Source organism: Cetorhinus maximus, chromosome 10 (genome assembly GCF_964194155.1).
Source record: "Cetorhinus maximus chromosome 10, sCetMax3.hap1.1, whole genome shotgun sequence".
NCBI lineage: Eukaryota > Metazoa > Chordata > Chondrichthyes > Lamniformes > Cetorhinidae > Cetorhinus > Cetorhinus maximus.
The window spans coordinates 138,300,400-138,327,251 of NC_135888.1; positions in this window are offsets into that span (position 1 = coordinate 138,300,400).

Genomic DNA, 26,852 nt, shown 5'->3' on the forward strand with positions numbered 1-26,852 from the left:
CTAAGCTTTGCACACCTGCCACATCCAGGCATGAATGTTGGTGCACAATTAAACAACTCACTGGAGGAGGAGGCTCCACAAATATCCCCAAACGCAATGATGGGGGAGCCCAGCACATCAGTGTGAAAAAATAAGGCTGAAGCATTTGCTACAATCTTCATCCAGAAGTTTCAAGTAGATGATCCATTTGGCCTCCTCTGGAGATTCCCAGCATCACAGATACCAATATTCAGCCAATTCAATTCACTCCACGTGATATCAAGAAAAGCTGAAGGCACTGGATACTACAAAGGCTATGGGCCCTGACAATGTTCTGGCAATTGTACTGAAGCCAAGCTGTTCCAGTACAGCTACAACAATGGATTCTACCTGGCAATGTGGAAAATTGTTCAGGTATGTCCTGTCCACAAAAAGCAGGACAAATCCAACACAACCAATTACCACCCCATCAGCTTAGTCTCAAGCATCAGTAAAGTGATGGATGGGGTTATCAACAGTGCTATCAAGCAGCACTTGCTTAGCAATAAAAGCTCATTGACACTCAGTTTGGGTTCCACCAGGGCCACACAGCTCCTGGCTTCATTGCAGCCTTAGTTCAAACCTGGACAAAAGAGTTGAACTCCAGAGGTGAGGTGGGAACGACTGCCCTTGATATCAAGGCAGCATTTGACCAAGTGTGGCATCAAGGACCCCTAGCAAAACTGGAGACAATGGGAATTAGGGGAACAGCTCTCCGCTGGTGGGAGTCATCCTTAGCACAAAGGAAGATGATTGTGGTTGTTGGAGGTCATTCATATCAGTTTCAGGACATCACTGCATGAGTTCCTCAGGGTAGGGTAATAGGCCCAACCATCTTCAGCTGCTTCGTCAATGACCTTCCTTCCATCATAAGGTCAGAAGTGGGGATGTTTGCTGATGATTGCACAATGTTCAGCATCATTCGCGACTCCTCAGATACTGAAGCAGTCCATGTCCAAATGCAGCAAGATCTGGACAATATCCAGGCTTGGGCTGACAAATGGCAAGTAACATTCGCGCCACACAAATGTCAGCCAAGAGAGAATCTAACCATTGCTCTTTCACATTCAATGGCATTACCATCACTGATTTTTAAAAAAAAATCATTCATGGGGTGTGGGCATCACTGGCTAACCCAGCAGTTGTTCCACATCCCTAGTTGCCCTTGAGAAGGTGGTGGTGAGCTGCCTTCTTGAGCCGCTGCAATCCATGTGGTGTAGGCACACCCACAGTCTGTTAGGGAGGGATTTCAGGATTTTGACTCAGCGACAGCGAAGGAACGGCCAATATATTTCCAGGTCAGGATGGTGAGTGGGAAATATATCACCGTTCCTTCACTGTCGCTTGGTTAAAAAAAGATCCTTCACTATCAACATCCTGGGGGGTTACCGTTGACCAGAAACTGAACTGGACTAGTCATATAAATACTGTGGCTACAAGAGTAGCTCAGAGGCTGGGAATCCTGCAGCAGGTAACTCACCTCCTGACTCCCCAAAGCCTGTCCACCATCTACAAGGCATAAGTCAGGAGTGTGATGGAATATGCTCCTGCTTAATGGACAGCAGTCATCTCCCTATCACACCTACCTTTCCTCTTAACAATAGAAATGTGGCTAATTAAATCATAAAGTTTAAACCAAAATTACTTTTAAAATTAAATCATGAAGTGCATGATTTTTTGAATAATTAGGTATAAGGTTAAGGAGCAAGTTATTACTGGAGGAACCAAATCATAAAGTTTAAGATCAATGATGTGATCAAGTACCATCCATAAAATGAGCTAACCTAATACGGCTAAGCCCCTTTAATGGCTAATTAAACAAATACTCATTGGCATTAATGTCAAACACTTTTAATATAGAGGGAAGGAAGGAAAGATGGTGCCTGCCATTTAGTGGAAATATCTCCGAGAACAATGCGAGACAAATAAAAGGTGTTCTTTAATTATTCACTCTTGGGATTCTGGTAAAGCCAGAATTTATTGCCCTTTTCTAGTTGCCCTCACAACTGAATGACTTTTTATGCCACTTCAGAGGGCAGTTAAGAGCCAATCACAATGGTGTGAGATTGGAGTCACATATCGGTCAGAACAGTTAAGGACGGCATGTTTCCTCCCGAAAGGATGTTAGAGAACGTTTTTAATGGCAACTTTAATGGCTCTTTTTCACTGATACCAGTTTCCTATTCCCAGATTTTTTTTGTGTACTTAAGCAAAATTTCCCACCCACTGTTGGATTTGAGTTCAGGTTCTCTGGAACATCAGTCCAGTACCGGGACTGTAATAAATAAATGATAGGCTGGTGAAGCTGGAGTTGTTCTCTGTCAAAGAGGGAAGGTTTGATAGAGCTGTTTAAAATCACAAGGGCTTAGATAGTGTTAATAAAGATAAACTATTTCCAATGGCTAAAGTGTTGATAATCAGAGGGCAGAGAGTTACGCTGATTGGCAAAAGAATCAGAGATGACAGAAGGAGAAACTTTTTTATGCAACAAATAGTTAGGATTTTAAATGAATTGCCTGGTGGGATGGTGAATACAGATTAGATAGTTGTTTTCCAAAGGGAATTCAAATAAGTTCTTGAAGAGGAGCAGTTTGCAGGGTTATGGGGAAAGAGCAGGGGAGTGGGATTAACTGGATAACTCTTGAAAAGATCCAATGCTTATTTGACGGGCCAATTGGTCCCCTTCTGTGTTGAGCTACTTCACCTTTCCCTGGAGTTGGTCTTGAACACATAACCTTCTGACTCATCTGAGCCAGGGCTCAGGAATGAAGAGAAGCTGTTTCACAAGGAGATGAGCAGACTTGCAAACAATTGTAGCTAACAAGGAACATTTGGGGCCCATTAGGCCTCCCTACTAGGGTAAGAAGGAGATCTTGCGGTGCAAGGGATAACATCCCTGCCTCTGGGCCAATAGCTCTGGGTTTAAGACCCACCGCAGGCCTTGATGGCCAAGGAAGATGCATACATAACATGACCAAACCGATTGCGTATCAACCTGCATATTCCTCCCAGCACACACCAATGGCAGGCAGTGAGAGTAGGAGAGATTCCTGGTCAGCCATGTGACAGAAAGAAAGTTGGAGCCTCTACCATGGCTCCAGACTACAACAACTTGTTAAAGTGCATGCTGCCAAGTAACGTGGACTGCCTGGGTGAAGTGTAACACGCCACCCCTAGGACAGTAAGAGTCAATCTTGAGTGAACAAAACAGGCAAAGCTCTAAAGAGTAAGAAAATATTCTCTCACCCAGTCAATTCAAAATATGGACTCAATCCATTACAAGAGAATGGCTGGATGAGCGAGAGGTAAAGATCCACGGAAAATTGATATTTAAGCTAAAGTAAATCACAAACACAAAGAGAATATACGAGAAGGTAAAATAGACAAGTTTGTAATCTGGATTGTAAATGCGAAGAAAACAACGTCAACGGCAATTGCACAGACAAAGGACCGATCAAAAACTGACTCGCAATGAAAAGTGCTTCAAAAGATCAAGAGTAGAATTGTTATTGTTTTTAACTGGAGCTGTTAAGAGGCATTGGACATCTGAAGTAGTAAAGAAATGGGTTAGAGAATGGCAACTGGAAATAGAAGCTTTTGAAACATGAAGGAGTTTCTGTGCAGCTGTAGAATCAAGCTAGCGATGAGAGATTACTGATGTGCTTTATGTCGGAGTCAACATCATTGTGTTTATGTGAAAATTGAACCTTGAACACCGAAGGAAGGCGAAGACAGGAGGTGTTTCATTTCTGACATGGCAGGCACATCCTGGAAAATCAGCGGCTAGTGAAAGGATCCTTGAACCAGCTCAAGAGCAGAGAGGAAGTAACAAGCTTAGAGTCATAGAGTCAAAGACAATTATGGCATAGAAGACCATTCATCCTGTCTTGCCTGGGTTGCTCCTCTGAAATAGCTGTTGTGCTTAGTCCCACATCCCTGCCTGCAACCCTATAAGTTCATCATTGTCCAGTATCTTGTCAAACTCCCTTTTGAAATTATTTATGGATTCAGCTTCTGCCACATTTTCAGGTAGAGTACTCCAGATCCCAACTATCTAAGTGTAAAGAAAAAAATCTCCTGTCCTCTCTGGATATTAAGATGGACTGAAGGTGGATTATTCAGGGGTCACAGAAACCTCTTAGGCGCAGTATGATACCCTGATGAAAAATGAACATTTTTGTCTGCCTTATGAAATCTGGAAGAAGGTCTAATTTCTTGCCACCAAATTAAATGATGTTTCCTGATGCATGTGCACGTGAAGGGAATTTATTCAAATCTTGCTTTAAACACAGAACAAATGGTGGCTTTTACTTAATGATTTAAACTTACATAAATAATAGAATGCACTTTTTCCTCCCAATGTGGTAGGATCAGAAGCAGCAGTAGGACAACAGACGCCCCAAAATGTATTTTGCTAGCTGGGTCCCTGTGAAAGAATGATTGACGCTGACAGAGATTTTGCAAGAGCAAGGCATTTCATGGCATTGGTTAGACTTTTTCCCTCTCCTTACAGCTCAGAATTTTTTGCACTGGAAGTTATAGGAAGTGCGTTCTGATCAGGGTATGGCAAGGGCAAAGGCACCTTTCCACCAAGAATGGTCTGCTTTTCCAGTTGGTACCCGACAGCTGGCTCATCTTCCTCATTGGTACTGCTGCTCCGTCAGTCTTGAGATATGTCCTTGTCTGACAGGCTGTAGACTTGGCTGAGGTTACCCACTCTGACTGGAGTACCAATTCTTGGATCATTGTCACTCTGCTCAACCCTGATTAGAAGTGATGTAGTGCCAATCATTCCAGAGGAGATGGTGGCGCAGTGGTAATGTCACTGGACCAGTAATTCAGAGTCTCAGCCTAATTGTCTCAGGACCTTGGCAACTTGTGGAACTCAAGCTCAGTTAATAAAATCTGGAATTATGAAGTTAGACTTAGTAGTGGTGACCATGACAAATGCCATTAAATGTTGTAAAAACCCATCTTGTTCACTGAAGTCTTTTAGGGAAGAAAATTTGCCATCCTTATCTGGTCTGGCCTGCATGTGACTTCAGACTCTTAACTGCACTTGCAAATGGCCTCACAAGCCACTCAGTTCAAGGACAACTAGGGATGGGCAACAAATGCTGGCCTTGCCAGTGATGCCCACATCCCATGAAAGAATAAATAAGGAATACTGCTATTCATTGAGTTCATTTATCCTTTACTCTTCTGTTCTCCAGATTTCATCACTTAAAGATTATTGCAAACTATCGTCATCGATTTCTGCGTAAGCTCATCACTCGCTGATAGTAACCAATGGGACGAAATGCTTCATGTTAGGAACTAGAGATAATTTTAAGTAATTTATATTTGTATTTGTGGGTGTTAGGAATGAAATATAGCTCTAAGTTTATTTTTTTTTTTAAATTTGTGTGTTGAGAAAGGTGAATCCTGGGTCTAGTTTCATTTAGAATGCTGCATACAAGTCTGTGAGTTTGTTTGTATTCTTGCATTTATATGAGGCTTTATGAACTTTAAAGTGGTTTAGGGAAGTTAAAACAAAGTAGGAAAAGCTAGGCTGTTACCAAGAAACAGAAAGAAATGGAAAAGCAGTTTGAGTTCAGTTGGTCTGTGGATACCACAGGTTGAGGAAGCATGACAGGAGAGGGAATTCTAGAGAGCAGGTTTCCCAGAAGAACAGAAGACAGTTAAGTAAAGGAACATATACAGGGAACCTGGAACAGATCCCATTCAGTGAAGTTAATGTAAGGAGCGGAGGAAAAGGCTCCGAATTAAAGAAATAAAGCTGCAGGCAGCAGAATTAAGGCACAGTGGGCTTGCGAGAAGACAGAAGATCCAAGGAGACAGCCAAAGGTTGGTCACTCCGTACTCTGGACGTGTGAAGCAGGGGTGTTTCTGTGGGCATGGTATCTGAGAGAGAGGGCGTAGAAGGCAAAGCTTGAATACACATGGCAATCCGGGGAGGGAGGAACATTGGAAGGAGAGATCAAAACCCTGGAGGTGGAACCTTTTGGAAGGCATCTGAGAGAAAACGACATTTGAGAGAAGATTCCAAAGTGAGTTCTTCGAGAGTGGAGATTGGAAACCCTCGTGTGAACGACGGAGTTCAGTGAGACTGGTTGGCTCATAGTGTGACAAGCGTCTGGGGGGAGTTGGTGAGAGATCTGTAGCATCTGTTTGGGGTGGCATCTGTCATTTGGTTTCAGAGTGAAGTATGTCTGACCACAGGGAACCTATTGGTTTATATGGGCTGTGTAACTTATCGAACATTAGGGTATAAGGTAGTTTTAGTAACTTGGGTCATGCTTACTAATCTATATATATCTGTAAAGATATAGTTATGAGTGAAGGATTAGTGTTATATAGGTCATCTTTTTCTTGTTTAATAAATGTTTTATTCTTTTGTTAAAAGTACACCAACAGACTGTGACCCTTTTCAGTAGCTGTCCTCTACATTTCTAAAGAAAAACTAACAGTGAGGATCTATTGATCCGGGTTCCATCCAGGGATCTGAATTGTCCAGTAGTCACATCAGCTGGGATCATAACAGAGTGTAGGCTGACACTTAGTGCTGAGGGAGTGCTGCTTGGTTGGAGGTGCTGCCTTTCAAATGAGACATTAAACCAAGAATCCTTATGCCCTCTCTGGTGGATATAAAAGACCCTTTGACTCTATATTGAAGAAGAGCAGGGGAGTTCTCTTTGATGTCCGGGTCAATGTTTATCCCTCAATCAACATCACAAAAGCAAATTATCTGTTCATTATTGCTATTCTGTTTGTGGGAACTTGCTGTGTGCAAATTGGCTATTGCGCTTCATTACTTTACAGTAGTGACGACACTTTGAAAGCACTCAATTGGTTGTAAAGTATTTTGGGACTCCCAGAGATAAAGACGGTAAATAAATATGAATCTGTTTTACTTTTATCTTCAGACAGGATTGCCTGGGCAATGCGCATATGATGTTCATTGTCCATAGAAAAACAGGAGCGGAAATAAGGAGAAACTGTTTTCAGTGGCAGAAGGTTTGGTCACCAGATCACATGGGCCTTAATTTTTCGGCCATCAGGCGCACGCGATTGGCAGGCCCGGGAGTGGGCGGGAAATGGGCCACTGGTCACAATCAGCCCCCGACCACGATTTCTGGCCAATTAACGGCCAGGCAGAGTGAAACGTGCGCTGAAATGCTCAGCAGTGCCAGGGTGGGGGGGGCGGGGAAGAGGGCGGGCGCCAATGTAACCTGGAGTGGGGGTGAGTGCTTCGAGAGAGCAGACAGACAGCTGCCCCAGGGAGCCGCAGACCTCCACAGATTAATGGACACGACAAATATGCTGCAAAATAAGTTCATGCAGCACAATCGAGCACCTGAAAGCATATCTTATATGAAAAAAACCAGTACCCAGACATCTCTTTTTATTTTATTGCCCCATGGAGATGTCATCCTGCCCTGGATTGAGACATGAGCTGAAACGTGAATGCGTCCTGGGAGAATGGCCCGTCAGCCGACCGTGACTGTGGACGGGCCACGTAAAATCACAGTCGATTGCGTCGTTAATGGGCCTGATTGTCCACTTAATAGTCGGCTGCCACGGTCCCGACAGCCATGCGCGCGCCCGCCGAGCGGAATATCGTGTGAGTGCACGATGACATCAGGACCCTCGCCCAACATCCTCTCACGCCAATTCATGTCCGTTCGGGCCGGGCACGCACCCACCCACCCGCCCGCGGGGCGTAATATCCTGACCATGGGCTTTAATGTGATTGTCGGAAGAATCAGAGGTGACATGAGGAGAAACATTTTAACACAGCAAGCTGTTATGAGCTGGAACACACTGGCTGAAAGAGTGGCGACAGCAGCTTCAATAATAACCTTCTAATGGGAACTGAATAAACACTTGAAGGGTAAATATGTGCATGGTTCTCAGGTCAGAGAAAGGGAGTGGAACCAATTGGATCGTTTCACCAAACAGACATGATGGGCCAAATGGCCTCCTCTTTGCTGTATCGTTTTGTGGTTCCATGATAAGAGAGAGTGCTTGAACAAACAACCTGAAGCATTAATCTAAAATCATCACTTTATTGCCAATTCCCAGTTACTGTGCATCCCTTCCGTAAACAGCCATGGCACAATGACCATTATTGCTGTTATCACATTCTGATATAGTGTCAATTGTCAACAAAGGATATAAAAAGATGCTTGAAGTTTTGAAATTATTACATTTTGTTGATTAATTTGAGACTGGCAATTTTTGTGAGCAACCAGTTAGTCAATCGGAATCTGCAACGCCAACAGGAGCATAGTTAGAATGCTCGCCCTGAGTGTCGTAATATGTAGTGTTGCTGCGTTGTATTCACTGCGAGTCCAGTTATCTATTATCACTCAGTGCTTTTCTGCTGCTGGCTAACCACATAAAGGTGTTCACATCTCCCTCCAAATGGATAATGTGATGAAACCTCTATAAAACTGCAATATCTGTCACAGCAAGATGTGGCTTTCATTCAGTAGCAGTTTTATTGCAAAGAGACTCATCAGGAATTGGTTCCCTGAGGTAAATGTCTTATCCTTTTGGGCATTAATGGCAATTCTGCTGCCCAGAGAATCAATGTTTTGTATGTGCAAATCAACACCCATAACTTATAAACGGAAACTAATATAAAGTGTCTGGCAGCTCTGTGCGGTGTTCTGCGCTGGTGTGAAATGATGCAGATTAATCCTATCCACAGTCATATGGGCTTAGAGAACATCTTGCTTAGGAACACAGCACCATAATTGTTGGTGAATAACTCACCGAACTGAGAATCCAGAATAGGCCTAGTTTGTGCCTTTACACAATATTTAAGCTTTGGTAGGGCTGAGTTCCAATTTATCTACATTCTTGTGGCTCTATGAATGATTACAATTATGTGGATAGGCTGGAGAAGCTCGGTCATTCACCTCAGAGCAGAACTAAGGGGAGAATTGATCGAAGTGTCATGAAGGGTTGAAACAGAGCAAACAAAGAAAAACTGTCCCCATTGGCTATAAGCTAGAGGGCACAGATTTAAAGCGATTGGCAAAAGATCAAAGGCAACGTGAGGATTTTTATTTTTGCAACGAGTGGTTGGGATTTGGAACATATTTCCTGGTACACTGACGGATACAGATTCAATGGTACCCTTCAAAAGGGAATTGGATAAATACTTGAATGAGAAAAAAATGTAGGAATATGAGGGAAGCGCAGGAAGTGGGACCTGAACTGTATTCGAACAGCCATTGCAGACTCAATGGGCTGAATGGCCTCCTTCTGCGCTGTGCTACTCTACTATTTCAATGCTCATCCAGGTGAGAAATATGAACACTGAGAATGTGATACTCTCTGTTTCTTAAGGCATTCAGTGTCAAGGGTTTAGATGTGTTGTGGAAAATCGCTCGCCTCATTTCCAACATTATCCCTCAGACAAATCTACAAAAAGCCCCTTCATTTTCCCTTGCTCCTGTATGACAAAACTCCACTTCTCACACCAATCATTCTGTGCCCTCTTGGAGCGAGATTTTGTCATCTGGATTTGAGAAATGTGAAATAAAAACAGAGAATTCTGGAAAACTCAGCAGGTCTGACAGCATCTGCGGAGAGAGAAACAGAGTTAACGTTTTGACTCTTCTTCAGTGCAGCCACAGGCGCTAAACTGATGTCTCGGAACTCGCTTGGAAATTGCCTGAACCCACCAATGTATTTCTCCTTGAGTTCTCTGCCTGAAGGCAGGTCAGACCCTCAGTGCCACGGCCTCCATCGCAGTAAGGGTGAAGAGGCAGATCCAGAACCCGCCTCAGCCCAGAACAGGGATCAAACCCCGTGCCGTTGGCACCAATCGGACCCACACCAGCCATCCGGCCAACTGAGCCAACCAGCCCGCCCAAGGAGTCCAAGTTGCTGCAGCAACATACACTCTTACATGCATATTGTAGCCTGGAGCTATGGATAGTGACGGTAGAGATTCCAAGCTATTTCCATCACGTGACTGACCGGGCATAAAAATCACACGAGATGACGTCAGGCGAGCGTCCTGACCTCACTGCGCACTCGCGCAATATTCCGCTCGGCAGACGCGCGCAAAAGTTGGAAACGCGCCCGCTGACAATTAAGCCCATCAAAGGCGCAATCGTCTGCAGTTTTTTTATGGCCCGTCCAACCTTACGGTTGGCGGACGGGCTAATCGGCCGGGCGGCCTTCATATTCTCATAAAACCTCATCCCAAGGGTGGGATGAAACTTCCGTTAGGAAATAAAAGAAATATCTGCGAACAGCGTTTTTATGAGGTATACTTTCAGGTGCTTGATTGTGATGCATGGACATTTTTTGCAGCTTTTCGGTGTTTTATTTTATGATTTGCAGGTATGTAGCTCCCTGAGGCAGCTGTTTGCCTTCAGGGAGCTCTCTCGCAGCGCTCACCCGTGCCCACGGTGAGGTCGTCGCCCATCCTCTTCCTGACCCCACCCCTCCGAGCAGCACCGAGCCTTTTAGCACGCGTTTCACACTGGCTGGCTGTTCATTTTTTCAGCCAGCGTGAAATCGCGGTCGAGGGCCTGTTTCCTGGTCACTCCCGGGCCCGCTGATCAAGTGCACCCGACGAGGTAAAAATTCAGGCCATTAGAGAATAAAGCAATGATGTTATGATGAACTTTATCAAACATTAGTTCAGCCTTAACTGGAGTATTGCATATAATTTTGAGCATCGTATTTTAGGAAGGATGTGAAGGTTTTGAAGAGTGTGCAGAAAAGATTTACAAGAATGGTTCCATGGATGAGGGACTTCAGTTGCGCTCACAGATTGATGAAGCTGGGACTGTTCCCCTTCGAGAAGAGATGAGAGGAATTTTGAAAGAAGTGTTCAAATTCATGAGGATTCTGGACTGAGTCAATAGAGAGGAACTGTCCTCATTGGTGGAAGGGTCAAGATCCAGGGGGTACAGATTTAAATAGATTTGGCATAAGAACCAAAGACAAGTGCTGGTAAATGGGATTAGGTAGGTAGGTCAGGTGCTTCTCACGTGTCGGTGCAGACTCGATGGGCCAAAGGGCCTCTTCTGCATTGTGTGATCTGTGACATGAGGAAAAACATTTTTATGTAGCATGTGGTTAGGATCTGGAATGCACAGCCTGAGAATGTGACAGAGGTAATTTCGTTCATGGCTTTTCAAATGGGGATTGGGTAAGTACCTGAAGAGAAAAAAAAAAATGCAGGGCAGGGGGAAAGGGCAGGGGAGTGGGACCAATGGCATTGCTCTTGCAGAGAGTTGGCATGAGCACAAAGGGGCTGAATGGTTTCTTGCTGTTCTGCAGCCATTCTATGATTCTATGATTTTGGTGTTTCTTTCAAATGTGTTAGGGTTGCAGTGGGTCAGTGGGGAGAAACCTGAAAGAGAATGTCAAAAAGTTCAATAAACATAATGCTTTATTACGGTAACCATACAGTTAGTGTCTGTAGTAATTTGTAGCTTTAAGGAATGTAGTGACTATATCTTTAAGACTTATTGTGCTGAATACTATCACGTGACAGTGTGAATGAATCAGCTTTAAGCGGGGGGAGCCTTAGAGTGGGAGTTCTTCTTCTAGCTGTGGAGTTTGATGGAAGCATGTAACTGCTGCTGCAGCCTGTAAATAAAGTTCAAGGTGTCGGATGAGAAACCTGTCTGGAAAATCATGTCCGTCACAGGGTCTAACACTTATTTATATATTATCTGATGTCACAACGGTGAGAAATCATCAATTTATGTTGTCTAGTGAAGGTCTTCAACTCCTGGTAGTGCACTGATGTGTAAAGCTGGACATACACTGCACCCTTTACAATGTGAAACAAGCTGCTGTAGTTTCTTACACCTTAGGGTTTTACTGTGTTTGTTAGCCTCCTGGTTTTGCATTGAAATGCACATGAAACAAATTCTCACTGATCTGAACATGTCAGGATAAGTGCGTCTTAGAATTCCTGCTTATCCACTGGAATTTTCAGTCCTTGGCCGTTGGAAGACGGTATCTAAATCTTTGTGGTCCAGTAAAAGGGATAACTAATTTCTGATGATTTTGCAATTTGTTTTTTTTTTTGGGTACAGTCAGTTTTAATGGGTTTAAGTGGCCCAGCGAATTGCTCATGAGGAGGATAAACACAAAACCTAGGCCAGTCCGGCCAAAAAAGCTTGTTTCCATTTTGTAATGTCTATGTAATAGTGAGAAGGCGTTCGATTTATTTCCCGTGACAATCTAGGTCATTGATTTCTGTTACTTGGAGAAGGCTACAGGAATGTTCAAGTCCTTGCATCTCCAGCTTCATAATTTGCCAATTTATGGAGGTCTTTCACACTTGTGACAGGATTTCCATAATTCATTGAAATTAATGCTTTGCAGATGTCAAGATGTATGTTAGATTTATGGCATTCCCTTCCAACATTAACTTGTTCACATCATTAATAAAGGATAAATTTGTCAAACAATGATTTTTCCCTTCTTGTGAAATTGCACTGACTTTTATTACATTTCATCTCAAAGTACGATTCTGAAAAAATGTCTCAGGCATATTCCTGTCTTTCTGGAATCCCGTTGCCTTTTCTCAGTCTTAAGATATCCCTTCACTTTCTGAGGACGACATGAATTGTCCCAGTATCTCAGTGGCTATCAATGCAGCCCAAGATGTCAGGAGTGCTTCAGTTGTTCGCACTCTGAGGGCAGAATTTCCTCCCAACTGGGAGTAAAAGAGTGCGCCATGATGTTGGGTTGACGTCCCGACATAATCGCGCACTCACGTGATATTTTGGTCGACTGGCACGCGCAAGAGCCAGCAGTGCGCCCACCGGCAATTACGAAGCTTATTAAGGCCATTAATCAATTAATTTAATCCTTTTTTCACTGCTCGTCCAACCTCATGGTTGATGGGCGGGCGAATAGGCCAGGCGGCCTTTGCATTTTTTTTAGGAAATCTCATCCACGGGCGGGATGAGGTTTCCAACGGTAATTTTAAAAAAACCATTTTAAACGTCATTTTTAATATGTCCCTATTCATGGGACTGAGTCACATGTGGGGACATGTTTCCCTTATTTTTAAAATCTTTACTATCTTAATTCTTCAGCGAACTGAGGCAGCTCTGCGCCTTCAGGGAGCTTTCAGTGCATGCTCCCCGCTGAGCATGCGTGGACTTTAGCACTCGCACGCCTCCCGCCCCCCCCACCCCACCTCAGCAGCGCTGAGCATTTCAGTGCGCCTTTGACGCTGGCTGGCCAATTAACGACAGCCAGCGTGACATCACGGCCGGGGCCTGATCGTGGGCGGCGGTCTGTTTCATGGCCGTTCTCGGGCCCGCCTGACGAAGGGAAAATCCTGCCCTTAAGCTTCTGAACCAGCAGGGCATGGGTTCAAACTCCGCTTCAGTGGAACATTTAGGCTGATGCTTCAGCGCAATACTGAGGGCACTACCTTTACAGTGCACAATCTTTTGAATGAGACATAACAGAGGTCCTGTTTGTCCTCTCAGATAAATGCAAAAAGATCCCATGGAGCTTGTAATATCTTTGCAGGAAGGTCAGGGAATTACTTCCTGGTGACATGGCAGTTATTTATCCCTCAACTAACTTAACTGAAAACAGATGATCTGGTTGGTATCACATTGCTGTTGTAGGTGTTATAATGATATAATACCTTGAGCTTATTTACTGTACAAGACACAAGGCACCAACCACTCATAAGGGATTTGGTAAATACATTGTGGATTCATTTATTAAGACTAGGCACATGAGAACAATTATACATAGGCATAAAGCTTGAAGACATTAAAGAGGTGTGTGTGTGCTCTGCTCAAAGTAAAAGTGCAACTAAGACTGGATCGCATGACACATTTCCCTTCTGATGTCATGCTGATACCCCTTAAAGGATTATTACAACAGTGGGAGCTTGCTGTGCACAATACTGACTGCTGCAATTCCTACATTATAACAGTAACAACTCTTCCAAAATACTGTATTGGCTGTAAAACACTCGGGGATATCCTGAGGTCATGAAAGATGCCCTGTAAATGTTATTTTTCTCTCTTATTACCGAAACAAGCAGACTTCCTGTTATTCATGGTCTGTACTAAATAAGTTGATTTCAATCAGGGTTATATCAGCAATACAACTGACCTTCACATCCTAAGGGAACGAAGTTAAATTAGTCAAGATTCTTGCCGTTGATTTTGAGCTGTTTGTCCAAGTGTATCTCTGCTGGAAAATACAAACAAGTTAACATTGCATTATCAAATGATTGACTTTATTAAATTCTACTTGTTTAGCTCTCAGGTGGAGAATAGCCAGTTGGGGAATGTACCAGAGAGTGACTGGTTTCTGTATAATGAGACAGGACCATAAGGGAAAAAAAAATGTAATGGAACCTACACAGACTAGATAGAATATTCTCTGTTGCTGCTTTTATTAAACTACTCCTGATTGTTCATATCAAAACCTATCTAGGCTAACATTTTTTTAGCGTAGTCTGAATTCTCTCCACACATCTCAGCTCCAGACAATACTCCTTCAATCTTTGGTTATGAATAAGTGGAATTCTTTTCAGAGGTCATTTGAACATTATACATTTAAGTAATCTTTGCTGTTAAATCTGCTTTAGCAGAAAAGATGTCCTTAGAAAGGCATGGGCAGGATCAGCGAAGGATTTAAAACAACTGCGTACTTCAGTGAAGTGCGCACTTGACAGCTTTAGACTGTACAAAGGCAGTGAGTAACCTTATCATCGAGATGGGTCTCATGCCAAGTGAATGCGTGAAAGTGGTTCAGCTGAGTGGAAATTTAATGTTTGCCTGAACTTCCTTCACTACAATGGTTCAGAAATTTAAAAGGTGGGTAATTTTAGGATGACATGTTGTGTTTAGAAAGTAACCTGTCCACAGGGCACAGTCTATATCCTCTTTTGTGCATTTTCATTCTACATTCTCACGTTGTCATGTTCCAGAATGTGCTGCCTGAAAGGGCAGGGAAAGCGGACTCAATAGGAGCTTTCTAAAGGGGAACTAAATTAACTTAAAAAAATAAAACAAATTGTAAGGTTACGGGGAAAGAGTGAGAGGGTGGGGAGCTGGGGAGTGGGACTAAGTGGGATATTATTACATGATGGGCCGAGTTGCTCCATTCTCTGCCGCGTGATTCCAAGTTTCCATGATGTAGATCATTCGGGAAATGGGGAAACATTGGGTACAGATTTCTTGCACGCTGATCCCATCCTAACTTTGTCACAAGTGCAGAAATCTCATTTACCCTTGTACACGTGACTGTAACCGACATTTCGATGAAACGACAGCAGGGGAGTGGGTACGGCTTCCACGGGAAATTCCTCAATCGCTAGTTCAACATTGTTGCTGGTCCTCAGAGAAGTGTTTATCGCTGCAGTTCATTGTGTGGGATTTGCTGATGCACAAATTTGCTGTGGTGAGTGTTTCTGATAACATTGCAGGGATCCCAGCTTCTTTATGAAGGTGCAGGCATGATGGGCTAATGGTCTCCCCCTGTGCTTTCTCTAAAAGATCTTGCACAGCACACCACTGCCTAACAGGGACAAGATGAATTTCATTTTGCCAGGGCCCTTGCCAGAAATAAACTGGGTGGGAAGTGGTGTTAAGAGCAGCCAGAGTTGACCAATCTACCAACTTTCCTTTGCTTTGGAAACTGGTGTAAGACCATAAGACATAGGGCAGAATTTTCTGCTTGTCGGGCGGGCAGGCCTGACCCAATCTCTGGTGGGCGAGGAGCCAATCCCCGCCGGAGAAGCGGGCCCCGCCGCCATTTTAAGTGGGCGGGCTATTTAAGGCCCGCCCAGCGTGACGTCCGGCGGTAAGCGATATGCGCTCCCTGTGCAGGCGAGGGGATTCCCCAAAAGCGAGAGTGCGCTCTTTCGCGCATGCGCACATAAGAGCGGACATCTCCCTGAGGCTAAGTGCAGCCTCAGGGAGATCGCTGACAGCTGTATAAACATTAAAAGTAGAAAAAAAAAATCCTAAACATGTCCCCCTCATGAGACAATGTCACACGAGATGGGGCATGTTAATAAATTTCACTAAAACTTTATTACATTTTTTAAAACCCTACATGAAACCTCATCCCGCCAGTGGATGAGGTTTCATGTTTTCTCTATTGCCCGCCGGGGCTCCTGGCCAACCCGCCAACCTTAAGGTTGGACGGGCAGGTCCTTTAATTGTTTCAATGATCCTGTCAATGGCCTCAATTGGCCATTGGCAGGTTGGCGGGTGCACACCTGATTTTGCTGTGCCCCCGCCTTCCTGAACATTTAAATGGGGCGCGGTGACATTGGGGGTTCTGTCCGACATCATCCTGCATCATTTTGCGCGTTGGCGAGCGGACCCCGCCCCCTGCTCACCAACGGCAAAATTCAGCCCATAGGAGCAGACCTATGCGATTTGGCCAATCGAGTCTGCTCCGCCATTCAATGAGATCAAGGCTGATCTGCTAATCCTCAACTCCACTTTCCTGCTTTTTCCCCAAAACGCTTGATTCCCTTACTGATTAAAAATCTCTCTCTCCCTCAGCCTTGAATATACTTAACAACCCAGCCTCTACAGCCCTCTGCGGTAACGCGTTCCACAGATTCACTACCAACTGAGAGAAGAAATTCCTCCTCATCCCTGTCTTAAATGGGTGACCCCTTACTCTGAGATTATGCCCTCTGGTCCTAGACTCTCCCACAAGGGGAAACAGCCTCACAGCATCTAACAATGATCCTGCCAAGATCACCATCTCCTTAAGTGTTGAAGTTCATAAACACCACAGTAATTGGCAGACTGGACAAATCCTGGCTGTTAAGTCCTTAAATAAAACCTGTTCACTAAGTGGTCCACTGGTTAAAACAATACATTTTCCCATGGTCCTGAGAGAATGGCCAACTTTCATTTACATGCAAAAAAAACCCCAAAATGTTGTGGATACTGGAAACCTGAACTAAAAACAGAAAATGCTGGAAATGTTCAGCAGGTCTGGCAGAATCTGTGGGGAGGGGAACAGTTAATGAGCTGAATTTTATTGTGGGGCATTGGTGCTCCAACTTTGCAGCAGGACCTTGCTGGCAGTGGGACCCGCTCCACAATTTTACCGCAGAATTTTTTTCCCGAATGGGCCACCTTGTGGTTCCTGCTTCCCAATGAAGGGCTTGCGGTTGGATTCTTGACAAAAACCCATCTGGAAGTCTGCTGTGACTCACAGTCTGCGGTTGACTCTGAAATTGCCTAGCAAGTCACTCAGTTGGGACACCGAGATCCTGCTCGCTGTGCCTGATGCAGCTGCTAACGTTCTCATACAGTAACTCTCCTTCACAGGCTTCAGCAATGTTTCCTATCTTTGATATTAGTCTGCTGCTATTGCCTCAACTCAATACACTGGATAAATATTTTGTGATGATGCTACACGAAATGTGACATTGTGAAAGATTTGAGCAAAAATAACAGAAAATTGCACAAAATGCTTAGAAAAAAACTTAAGAAGATGAAAGTGGATTGATAATGAAGGTAATATTGCAGACCAGACGTGAGGGGTCAGTCGCAAAATGACACTAAGCTAAGCATGGCGGTCTGTATTGGAGCTCCTTCTACACTGCATGATACATAGGAAAAGGAAGTTCCAACATCATCCCTGGTCTGAAATGCATTAACTAATCTTCGCAAGTAGCCTTGGTACAAGTGCTACTATTGGTTCAACATCATTGTCAGTCCTCCGAAACTAAGATAACTTCTGCCAGTCTTCATAATTTGTGGGTCCTCAAGTGAAAATACCTTTAGGCTGGAAAGGGGAAAAGACTCAACCATGGTTCCTGTCTCCACTCGTATTCCAATGATTTCTAGTTGAAAGTGGCTGTACGTGGCAGACTGAGGACATTTGCAGTCACAAGTGGTCAGAAAGCCTACTGACAAATTGCTGTCTGTTCTTACAAATGGCTTCGGCCCAGTGACAAAGACGACCTGAATCTGCAGGTACATATCCCAGTTAGTATCTTTGAGTGAGTAGGAGAGGGAATTACTGGGATGAGGGGGGGTGGTGGGGGCAGACATTATTCTAAATATTTTTTTGAGTATAATTGAAGTGGAATAATGAATTATATTGGCAGTCCTTCACCTGCTTGAGGTAGACTATGGAATTGTGAATCTCACTCCTTATTCTCATCTTCCAGTCACTTGACCAATCATCAATTTGAGCAATAATGGATATCCGTGAGTCCTGTCTTACTGAATTAAGGACAAGGTGACTGACTGAAGCATCAGATGGAAAGTCGAGTCTATCAGTCTATTCTCTCTCTTCAATCTGACAAGACAGTTCACACAAAGTCTATTATTTGCTGGTCGATCAGTGTTTGAAACTGCAATGTCTGAATACTGTACTTTCCACTTCATTCAAGAACAGCATACCAGTTGAAAGACCCTCTTGAAACTTTCTAACATGCAGTGGGGAGGTGGGGGGGATCAAAACTGACAACATTTCATCAGCAGCAATGAAATATTTTGCACTCTTGGATCAGGAGGCTGATAAATAATGGAATACTCTCCAATTGCCTGGATGAGCGCAGCTCCAACAACACTCAAGAAGCTAAACATCATCCAGGACAAAGCAGCCCATTTGACTGGCACCCCATCCACAAATATTCACTCCCTCCACCACCAATGCACAGTAGCAGCAGTGTGTACCATCAACAAGATGCACTGCAGGAATTCACCGATGCTCCTTAGGTAGCACCTTCTAAACCTGCGACCAGTACCATCTAGAAGGACAGAGACAGCATATGCATGGGAACACCACCACCTGCAAGTTCCCTTCCAGGCCACACACCACTCTGACTTGGAAATATATCAGCCATTCCTTCAGTGTCGCTGGGTCAAAACCCTGGAACTCCCTTCCTAACAGCACTATGGGTGTACCTACACCACACGGACTGCAGCGGTTTAAGAAGTCGGCTCACCACCACCTTCTGAAAAGCAATTAGGGCAATAAATGCTGGCCTAGCATTTGTTGAAAGTATAAAAAAACTTCAGACAAATCAGCCCCATCTCTCATATGAAAAAATGCCTCATAAAGTATAAACAAGCTTAGCTTTTAAGAAAAAACATTATGACTGGGATTGTATTCTCATGTACCACGCTGAGGGATGGAATATAATAGTTCATTTGGCGGAATTGACCTGATGGTCTTAACTTTCAATCATAATGCACCACATTCGGTTGCTCACTGTCGTAGACCAGACTGTTAATTCTTTATTGCACAATTCAATTAAATCACACGATTATAAGGCTGAACTGTGATCCATTTTCAATGGATGAATATTCTCTGTCCATATGCGATTAGAATTAGTTTATAGAAAAGACATTAGAAAGTAAACTGCATCAGTGTACACACAGTTTAATTTTAAAAATAGCATTTGGAACAAAATACAATAATCATTTCGCCAATTTTAATATCAGTCAGAATTTTTCCATCCTGAAATTATGGAAACTCATCAACAGTGCCCACTTTCCATTATCTACTTATTAACCTGTAATCCCCGTGGTCTCCAGTTTTCATACAGTATGAGAATAAAGCTGGTTTAAAGAAAATTAGTTGCTGCTATTTTCAAAGTGCATTGTAACTTGAGAATATTGTAACACAGATTCGGTGGAAATTCAGCCTAAACATTTTTAAAAGTCTCACTAAACCACTAACGCTGGAGAAGGGTGTTGCAAAAATCTATCTCAGTGCAGTCAGCTAATTAAAATAGAATGGGATGGGGAGAAAATAGATGCATTTTAGTACATGAGGGAGAAAGGAAAAGGGAAAAAAAAGACTTCCTTTCATCTCACACCTTTCATGACCATCAGACATCTCAAAGCATTTTACAGCCAGTTAAGTACTTTTGTCGTGTAGTCACTTTTGTATTGTTGGAATTTGCGAGAAAAGTAAAGGAGTTCAGTTTCCCTCTCTCCTCTGTCCCTAACTCCCATTATAACTACTTGATAAGTTTTGAACCTTGTGGTACTTATGGCTTTATCTACTATGTAGTACACCTTTAAGAAGAATGTTATAAAGGAAGATCACATGACCTTGTGTAACCGAAAGAAAAGTAGTGTGGGCTACCACTGTTGTCAGTAGTCTGTAGTCAGAAGTGTGGAGATAGGCTTGATGTGAAAGCACAAGTGTACCTGCTGAGTAGCTTTGTAAATAAACAGAATGTGTTCCACCTAAGAAGTGTCTACTGATCAACTCTATCTATAGTACCAACTCGGCCATCTCTCAACAAGCGTGCAACTGGGTTTCAGAAGACCCAACACACCTCTCTGTGGTTTCCTCGCAAATTTGTTCTTCTACATCCTTCCCACTAATTGGTGGCCTATAGACTACAGCAAGCAATGTAATTGTTCTTTAGCTGTAGCCAAATCGATTCTGTCTTTGACTCCTCTGGGACATCCTCTTTCTCCAGCACCGCAATGTTCTCCTTAATCAATACTGCCACCCCTCCCACTTATCTTCCTTTCCTATCTTTCCTGAATTATTGTATCCAGGGGCAGAATTTTATGCTGATCGGGCGGGTCAGCGCCCAACCCGATCGGACATGAAATCGTGCAAGATGACGTCAGGCGAGCGCCCTGATGTCATCACACGCTTGCGCGTATTTTAGTCGGAGGGTGCATGCAAAAGTCGGAAGCGTGCCTGCTGACAATTAAGAGGGCAATTAAGCCCATTAGCGGAGAAATTGACTCTGATTGTTCATGGTCCGTCCAACCTCATGGTTGGTGGAAGGGCAAATCGGCCAGGCAGCCTTTACATTTTTCGTGAAACCTCATCCAATGGTGGGATGGGGTTCCCATTATGAAACAAAATAAAATTAAGAATCTGTCGGCAGAAGTTTTATCATCAATATTTTCAGGTGCCTGACCCTGATGCTTGGACATTTATTTTTCCCAGTTTTTTGAAACCTTGTTCGATGGTTTTTGGATCTGCAGCTCCCTGAGGTGGCTCTCTGCTTTCAGGGAGCTTTCTCTCAGTGCTTGCCCACGCCCGCGTTGACGCCCTCACCCGCTCTCTCCCTGCCCCCACCCCAGCAGCGCTGATCTTTTTAGCGTGTGTTTCATGCTGGCTGGCCTTTTATTGGTTAGCCAGCGTGAAATCGCAATTGGGGGCCAATCGGGTTGGCATTCCGTTTCCCGGCCAATCCCGGGCCCGCGGATCACGCCTTCCCGCTGAGCTAAAAATTCAGGCCCAGGAATATTTAGCGTCCAGTCCTGCCCTTCGTTGAGCCAGGTCTCCATTACAGCCACAGCATCATATTTCCACATGGCAGTCTGCACATGAAACTCACCAATCCTGTGATCCACATTCCGTGCGTTCACATAAATGCACAGTAACCCTGATTTAGACTTTGTCACTTTCTCACTCTGAACTCACTTAATAACTTACTATTTTCTACTCTAGTGCTATCTATCTCTCCCAGTCTTCTGTGCATCTTGATATTCCTTTCTGATATTTTCTCCTGGTTTCCACACCTCTGCTAAGTTAATTTAAACTCTCCCCAATAGCACTAGCAAAACACCCCACAAGGAACTCCGTCCCGGATCTATTTAGGTGCAACATGTCTAGCCTGTACACGTCTCATCTCCTCAGAGCTGGTCACAAAGTTCAAGAACCTACCACCAATCTTCTTGCACCACCTCTCCAGTCACACATTCATCTACCTTATCCTCCTATTTCTGTACTCACTTGTGTGTGGTACTGGGAGAAATCCACCGATTCCAAATTTTGAGTTCCAGCTCCCTAATTTCCTAAACAGCTCTCTAAATTCTGACTGTAGGACCACACCCCTCTCTCCCTGCATACTCTTAAGTTGTGGGATGAGCACATCTATAAACATGCTATCCACAAATTTCACAACCTCATGGATGTACCGCAGTGATGCCAGTTGCTGCTCAAGTTGTGAAACCCAGAGCTCAAGCTCCTGGAACTGAAAACTCTTCCTGCATGAATGATTAACCAGGACACGGGAAGCATCCTGGAGTTCCTACATAGCATACGATGTGCACTTTCAAGATTGAAGCAGCCTTGTCATTCCTCTATATGGTAGTTAATAACCTTGCTACTAATAATAAACCTTATTCCTGTTAATAAACCTTTAGCAATATTAAAAAATGTTACCACTATTAATGAACCTTGCCAATACTAATAAACCTCACAAATATGTCTTTGGAACTCTTTTCCTCAAAAGGCGGTGAAAGCAGTGTCTTTGAATATCTTTAAGGCAGAGCTAGATAGATTCTTGATTAACAAGTGAGTGAAAGGTTATCGGGCAGGCAGGAGTGTAGGGTTGAAGTTATAATCAAATCATCCATGAGCAGGCTTGAGGGGCCGAGTGGCTTACCTCTGCTCCTCAATCGTATGTTTGTACGTTCATAATACTGATAAACCCTAAAAATACCTTATTAGCAGTGGTGAAGCTTATTTTAAAAAAATAAGACTCACCTGGTTATTCCCTTACTTAGATAAGATAAATAGGAAATATGCACACGCCAATCACCTGCCTGTTTCCCTTTGATGTCACACCTTGATTATTTCTTTCCAAATGTGGGCTCTGAACCCACAGTCCAGTCCTCGTAGTAGTGGAGAGCCCCGGTCTGCTTTCACTGTTTCCCATCATTCACCAAGTGAAGTGTTGTTCTCTCTGCACTGTTTTAAACTCTGCTACACTTTCACTGTTTCCCACCATTTAACTTTGGAGAATGAAAAAGCAGCAGCAATAGTCACCAGCCAATCAAATCACAGCTTTACACTGATATCACAGTTTTGAATTTTTTTCTCTCTCTCTCTCTCTCTCTCGCTTCAATGATGCTGACCTGCTTCACACTCCTCCCGGTCTGCTTCACAATGATGCTGACCTGCTTCACACTCCTCCCGGTCTGCTTCACAATGATGCTGACCTGCTTCACACTCCTCCCGGTCTGCTTCACAATGATGCTGACCTGCTTCACACTCCTCCCAGTCTGATTCACAATGATGCTGACCTGCTTTACACTACTCCCGGTCTGCTTCACAGTGATGCTGATCTGCTGGGGAATGAGTTAACCCTAATGGAAATGAAATTCCTCTTCCAGAGATTCATCCTTCACTTTGTTCTCGTGACAGGTCAGGCCCTGATACTGGAGTCAGGCTACCTTCACTCAGAAAATGCAGCATCCTCAACTAAACTGTTTCACATCAGTGCTAAAATGTTAGTGTAAACATGCTGAATTTGACATGGATATGAAAGCATCATTGTCTGGATTGCAAAAAAGGCCATTGTTAGTCCCAACTTGTCAATGTCCCCAATCACTCCACCCTTCTGATCACGTCCCCACTTCCCTATCACTTGCACCTTTCCACTTTGCTTCACCTCCTATCCATCAGTCCCCCTCCTCCTCCAATCACCACACCCGCAGATCACCATCCTCTCTCCCAGTCCCCTCCTCCTCAATTGCTCCACCCCCAATCACTATAACCTCTCCTGATCACTTCTCCCATTCTCTCTGGTTTCTCCCCTTGCTTTCCCAGGACATGACTGAGGGCCATTGCTGATGACGCTGAGTCTCATGCTTTGCAAGGAAAGGTTGCCGGATGACCTTTCTGCTGTAGAGTGAGCAGAACTGGAAAGAGTTGGGCTTGCCTTTGTCTACTGTGGGATATTTGGAAGAGGAGAAGAAGAGAGATCGAAGTGAGTTGCAGGGAATCAAAAGGAACGGGTGATTTGAGTGTTTCTGATGACGCTTGCTGACAGGTTACAGAGTCTTTACAGTACAGAAGGAGGCAATTCAGACCATTGAGTCTGCACTCTCTGAAAGAACATCCTACCCAGTCCCGCTCCCCGTAGCCCTGCACATTTTTTTCTTTTCAGATAGCATTCAATTCCCCTTTGAACCTCGATTGAACCCGCCTCCACAAAAGTAATTGGTCGTTCACCATTTGAAAAGGAAGAGAAATAAAATCATATGACAAACCTACAGTTGACGGCTGCTTTCCAACTTACCTGATCTCTACACCCTTTATTTGCAGTCGCCCCAGGTGTTCACAGTCCTTGTAGAGGTGAGGGGCATCATAGGGTGGGGTGTGTCCCACACCTGTGTATTAAGGACTGCCTCATAAAATAGAATATGCCGTAATTACCAGGCCCCTGCTTCTGGTTGCAGTGTGCAGTGAGGGTGGAGGGGTTGGATGGGGTTGGGGGGGGGGGGGGGGGGGCGGGCGGGATGAGGGGATGGGGGGGTGGGCAAGGCAATTCGGAGAGTTAGAAGGCCGAGCACATGAAAATGAAAATAACAAATACTTGCATTTATATAGAGACTTTCACAGCCACCAAACATCCCAAAGCATTGAAGTACTTTTGAAGTGTAATCACCGTTGTAACATAGGAAACGTGGAAGCCAACTTGAGCAGAGCAAGATCCCACAAACAGGCATGTGATAATGACCAGTTAGTCCATTTTTTGTGATTTTGATTGAGTGATAAATATTGGCCTGAACACTGGTGATAACTCCCCTGTTCTTCTTTGAAATATTGCCAAATGTTCTTTATGCCCATTTGACAGGCCAGACAGGACCTCAGTTTAACATCTCATCTGAAAGACAGGACCTCCAAACGTGCAGCATTGCCTCAGCGTTGTATTCTGCATTGGAGTGTGTCACGAACACCGAATATGGCAGGATGCTTATGTTTTGAAATGTCCCTTTAAATCAAAAGTGAAAGTACGTTGTTTTCTGGGAGAAGTTAATGTGCTTCCTGGCAAAGCTGTCATTAGTCTTCTGGGAAGTGTTTATGGGATATCGGTTGCTCTGGAAATGAAAGTTAGCCCAAGCAAAAGAAAAGAACCAGGGGGCATGATCTCAAAATAAAAGGCAGGCCATTTAGGACTGAGGTGGGGAAAATTTTCTTCACTCAGAGGGTGGTGAATCTTTGGATTTCTCTACCCCACACGACTGTGATGGCTCAGTCATTGAGTATGTTCAAAGCGGAGGCCGATAGATTTCTAAACACCAATGACATTAAGGCAATGACAGGGATAGTGCAGGGAGATGTCATGGAAGCAGAAGATCAGCCTATGATCTAGTTAAATGGCAGAGCAGGCTCTATGGGCTGAATGACCTACTCCTTCTCCTATGTTCTTCTTATGTACCCTAGGTCTCCCTGAACTATCTACAGTAACAGTAAGAGGTGACTTGATTGAAACATAGAAGATCCTCAGGGGTCTTGACAGGCTGGACCTGGAGGGGATGTTTCCTCCTGTCGAAGAATCTAGAACTAGGGGTCACTGTTTAAAAATAAGGGGTCGCTCATTTAAAACATGAAGTGAAAATTTTTCACTTGGAGGGTCGTGAGTCTTTGGATCTCTCTTCCTGAAAAGGTGGTGGAAGCAGAGTCTTTGAATATTTTTAAGGCAGTGGTGGATAGATTCTTGGTAAGCAAGTGGGGGTGATAGGTTATTGGGGGTAGGCGGGATGCAGATTCCAGTTTACTATCAGATCAGCCATGATCTTATTAAATTGCCACACAGGCTCAAGGGGCTGAGTGCCCTACTCCTGCTCCTTATTTGTATGTTTGTATGTAACTATTGCATTGAATATAGTACCGTTAACATATGTCCCAAGATGCTGCACAGGATTATTAGTGGAAACAAATTTGACACAAAGCCACATAGAGGGATATCAGTTTGATTAAAAAAATTTGGTCAAAGAGGTAGGTATTGTTATTTTATATGCCTCAATCAAATCTTCTGTAAGTCCAGACTCTCCGAGAGTACAAAGACCCATCTCACTAAGCCTAATGTGATAGCTAAAATATTTTAAACTATCTATCATTGCAGTGGACTGTTTCAACCGTGTGAGTGGTCCGAACAATGTGTATTGTATTCTAAGTGAGATCTAACTAAGGTCTTGAACATAGTGGCTCTGATCTTTGGATCGTCGCAGACCACACGTACGACCCAAGGTGTGCATCCGGATCCCGTGGAAATCCTGACGCGCTGACCTGCATTGGGATTGCCCAGGAAATTTGAACTTTCGATGGGCAATTACCCTGATCCTCGGGGCCCTCTGCCAATATCACCGACCCCAAGCTAGAGTCGGGATTTCGGATCGTTCCGATATACTTAACTGGATAGTTACCCAGGAAATGTTAGAGAAGACCTAGTCTAATTCCTGGTAAACTACAGAACTGAGCCCCCCCCAGTCACTCACACTGACTCCCCCGACTACTCCTCCATGACCCCCTGACCTAGTCCGACTACCTCTCCTGACCACACTAACCCCCCACCGCCTGATTACCCCCAACCCTTCCTGACAACTCCTGACCCACCTACCCACTCACTCACCTCGCCCACTTGAAACACCTGCCACCCAAACCCCTTGCCCACTTGCCAATATACCTACCAGTGTAGCCACCTGTTGCCCTACCTACTTACCCGCCTACCCACATACGCACCTGCCCACTTACCTCACTCACCTCCCCATCCTACCACCCTACCTATTCACCCATTCACACGGGACCTTTAAACATACCTTATGGCTAGTGCCATAAAGAGGGGGCGAGTCCAATCTTCCCCTGACGTTACAGCTATGTGGTGGAGCTCTTGTACCGAAGCTGTGCTCCACATTTCTGAAGAAACCGGGCTTGGAAGACCTGGCCAGGAACGTGGAGCAGCATCGGGGCGGGCAAAAGTAGGAACAGAGCAGCAATCCAACGAAGATTGTCGTTCTTCAGAATATCCGGGTCATTCAGTTGGTGGCAGGCACGTTAAACAAACAATTTAATATTGATTTCAGTGAGACTCCTACAGGTATGGCATG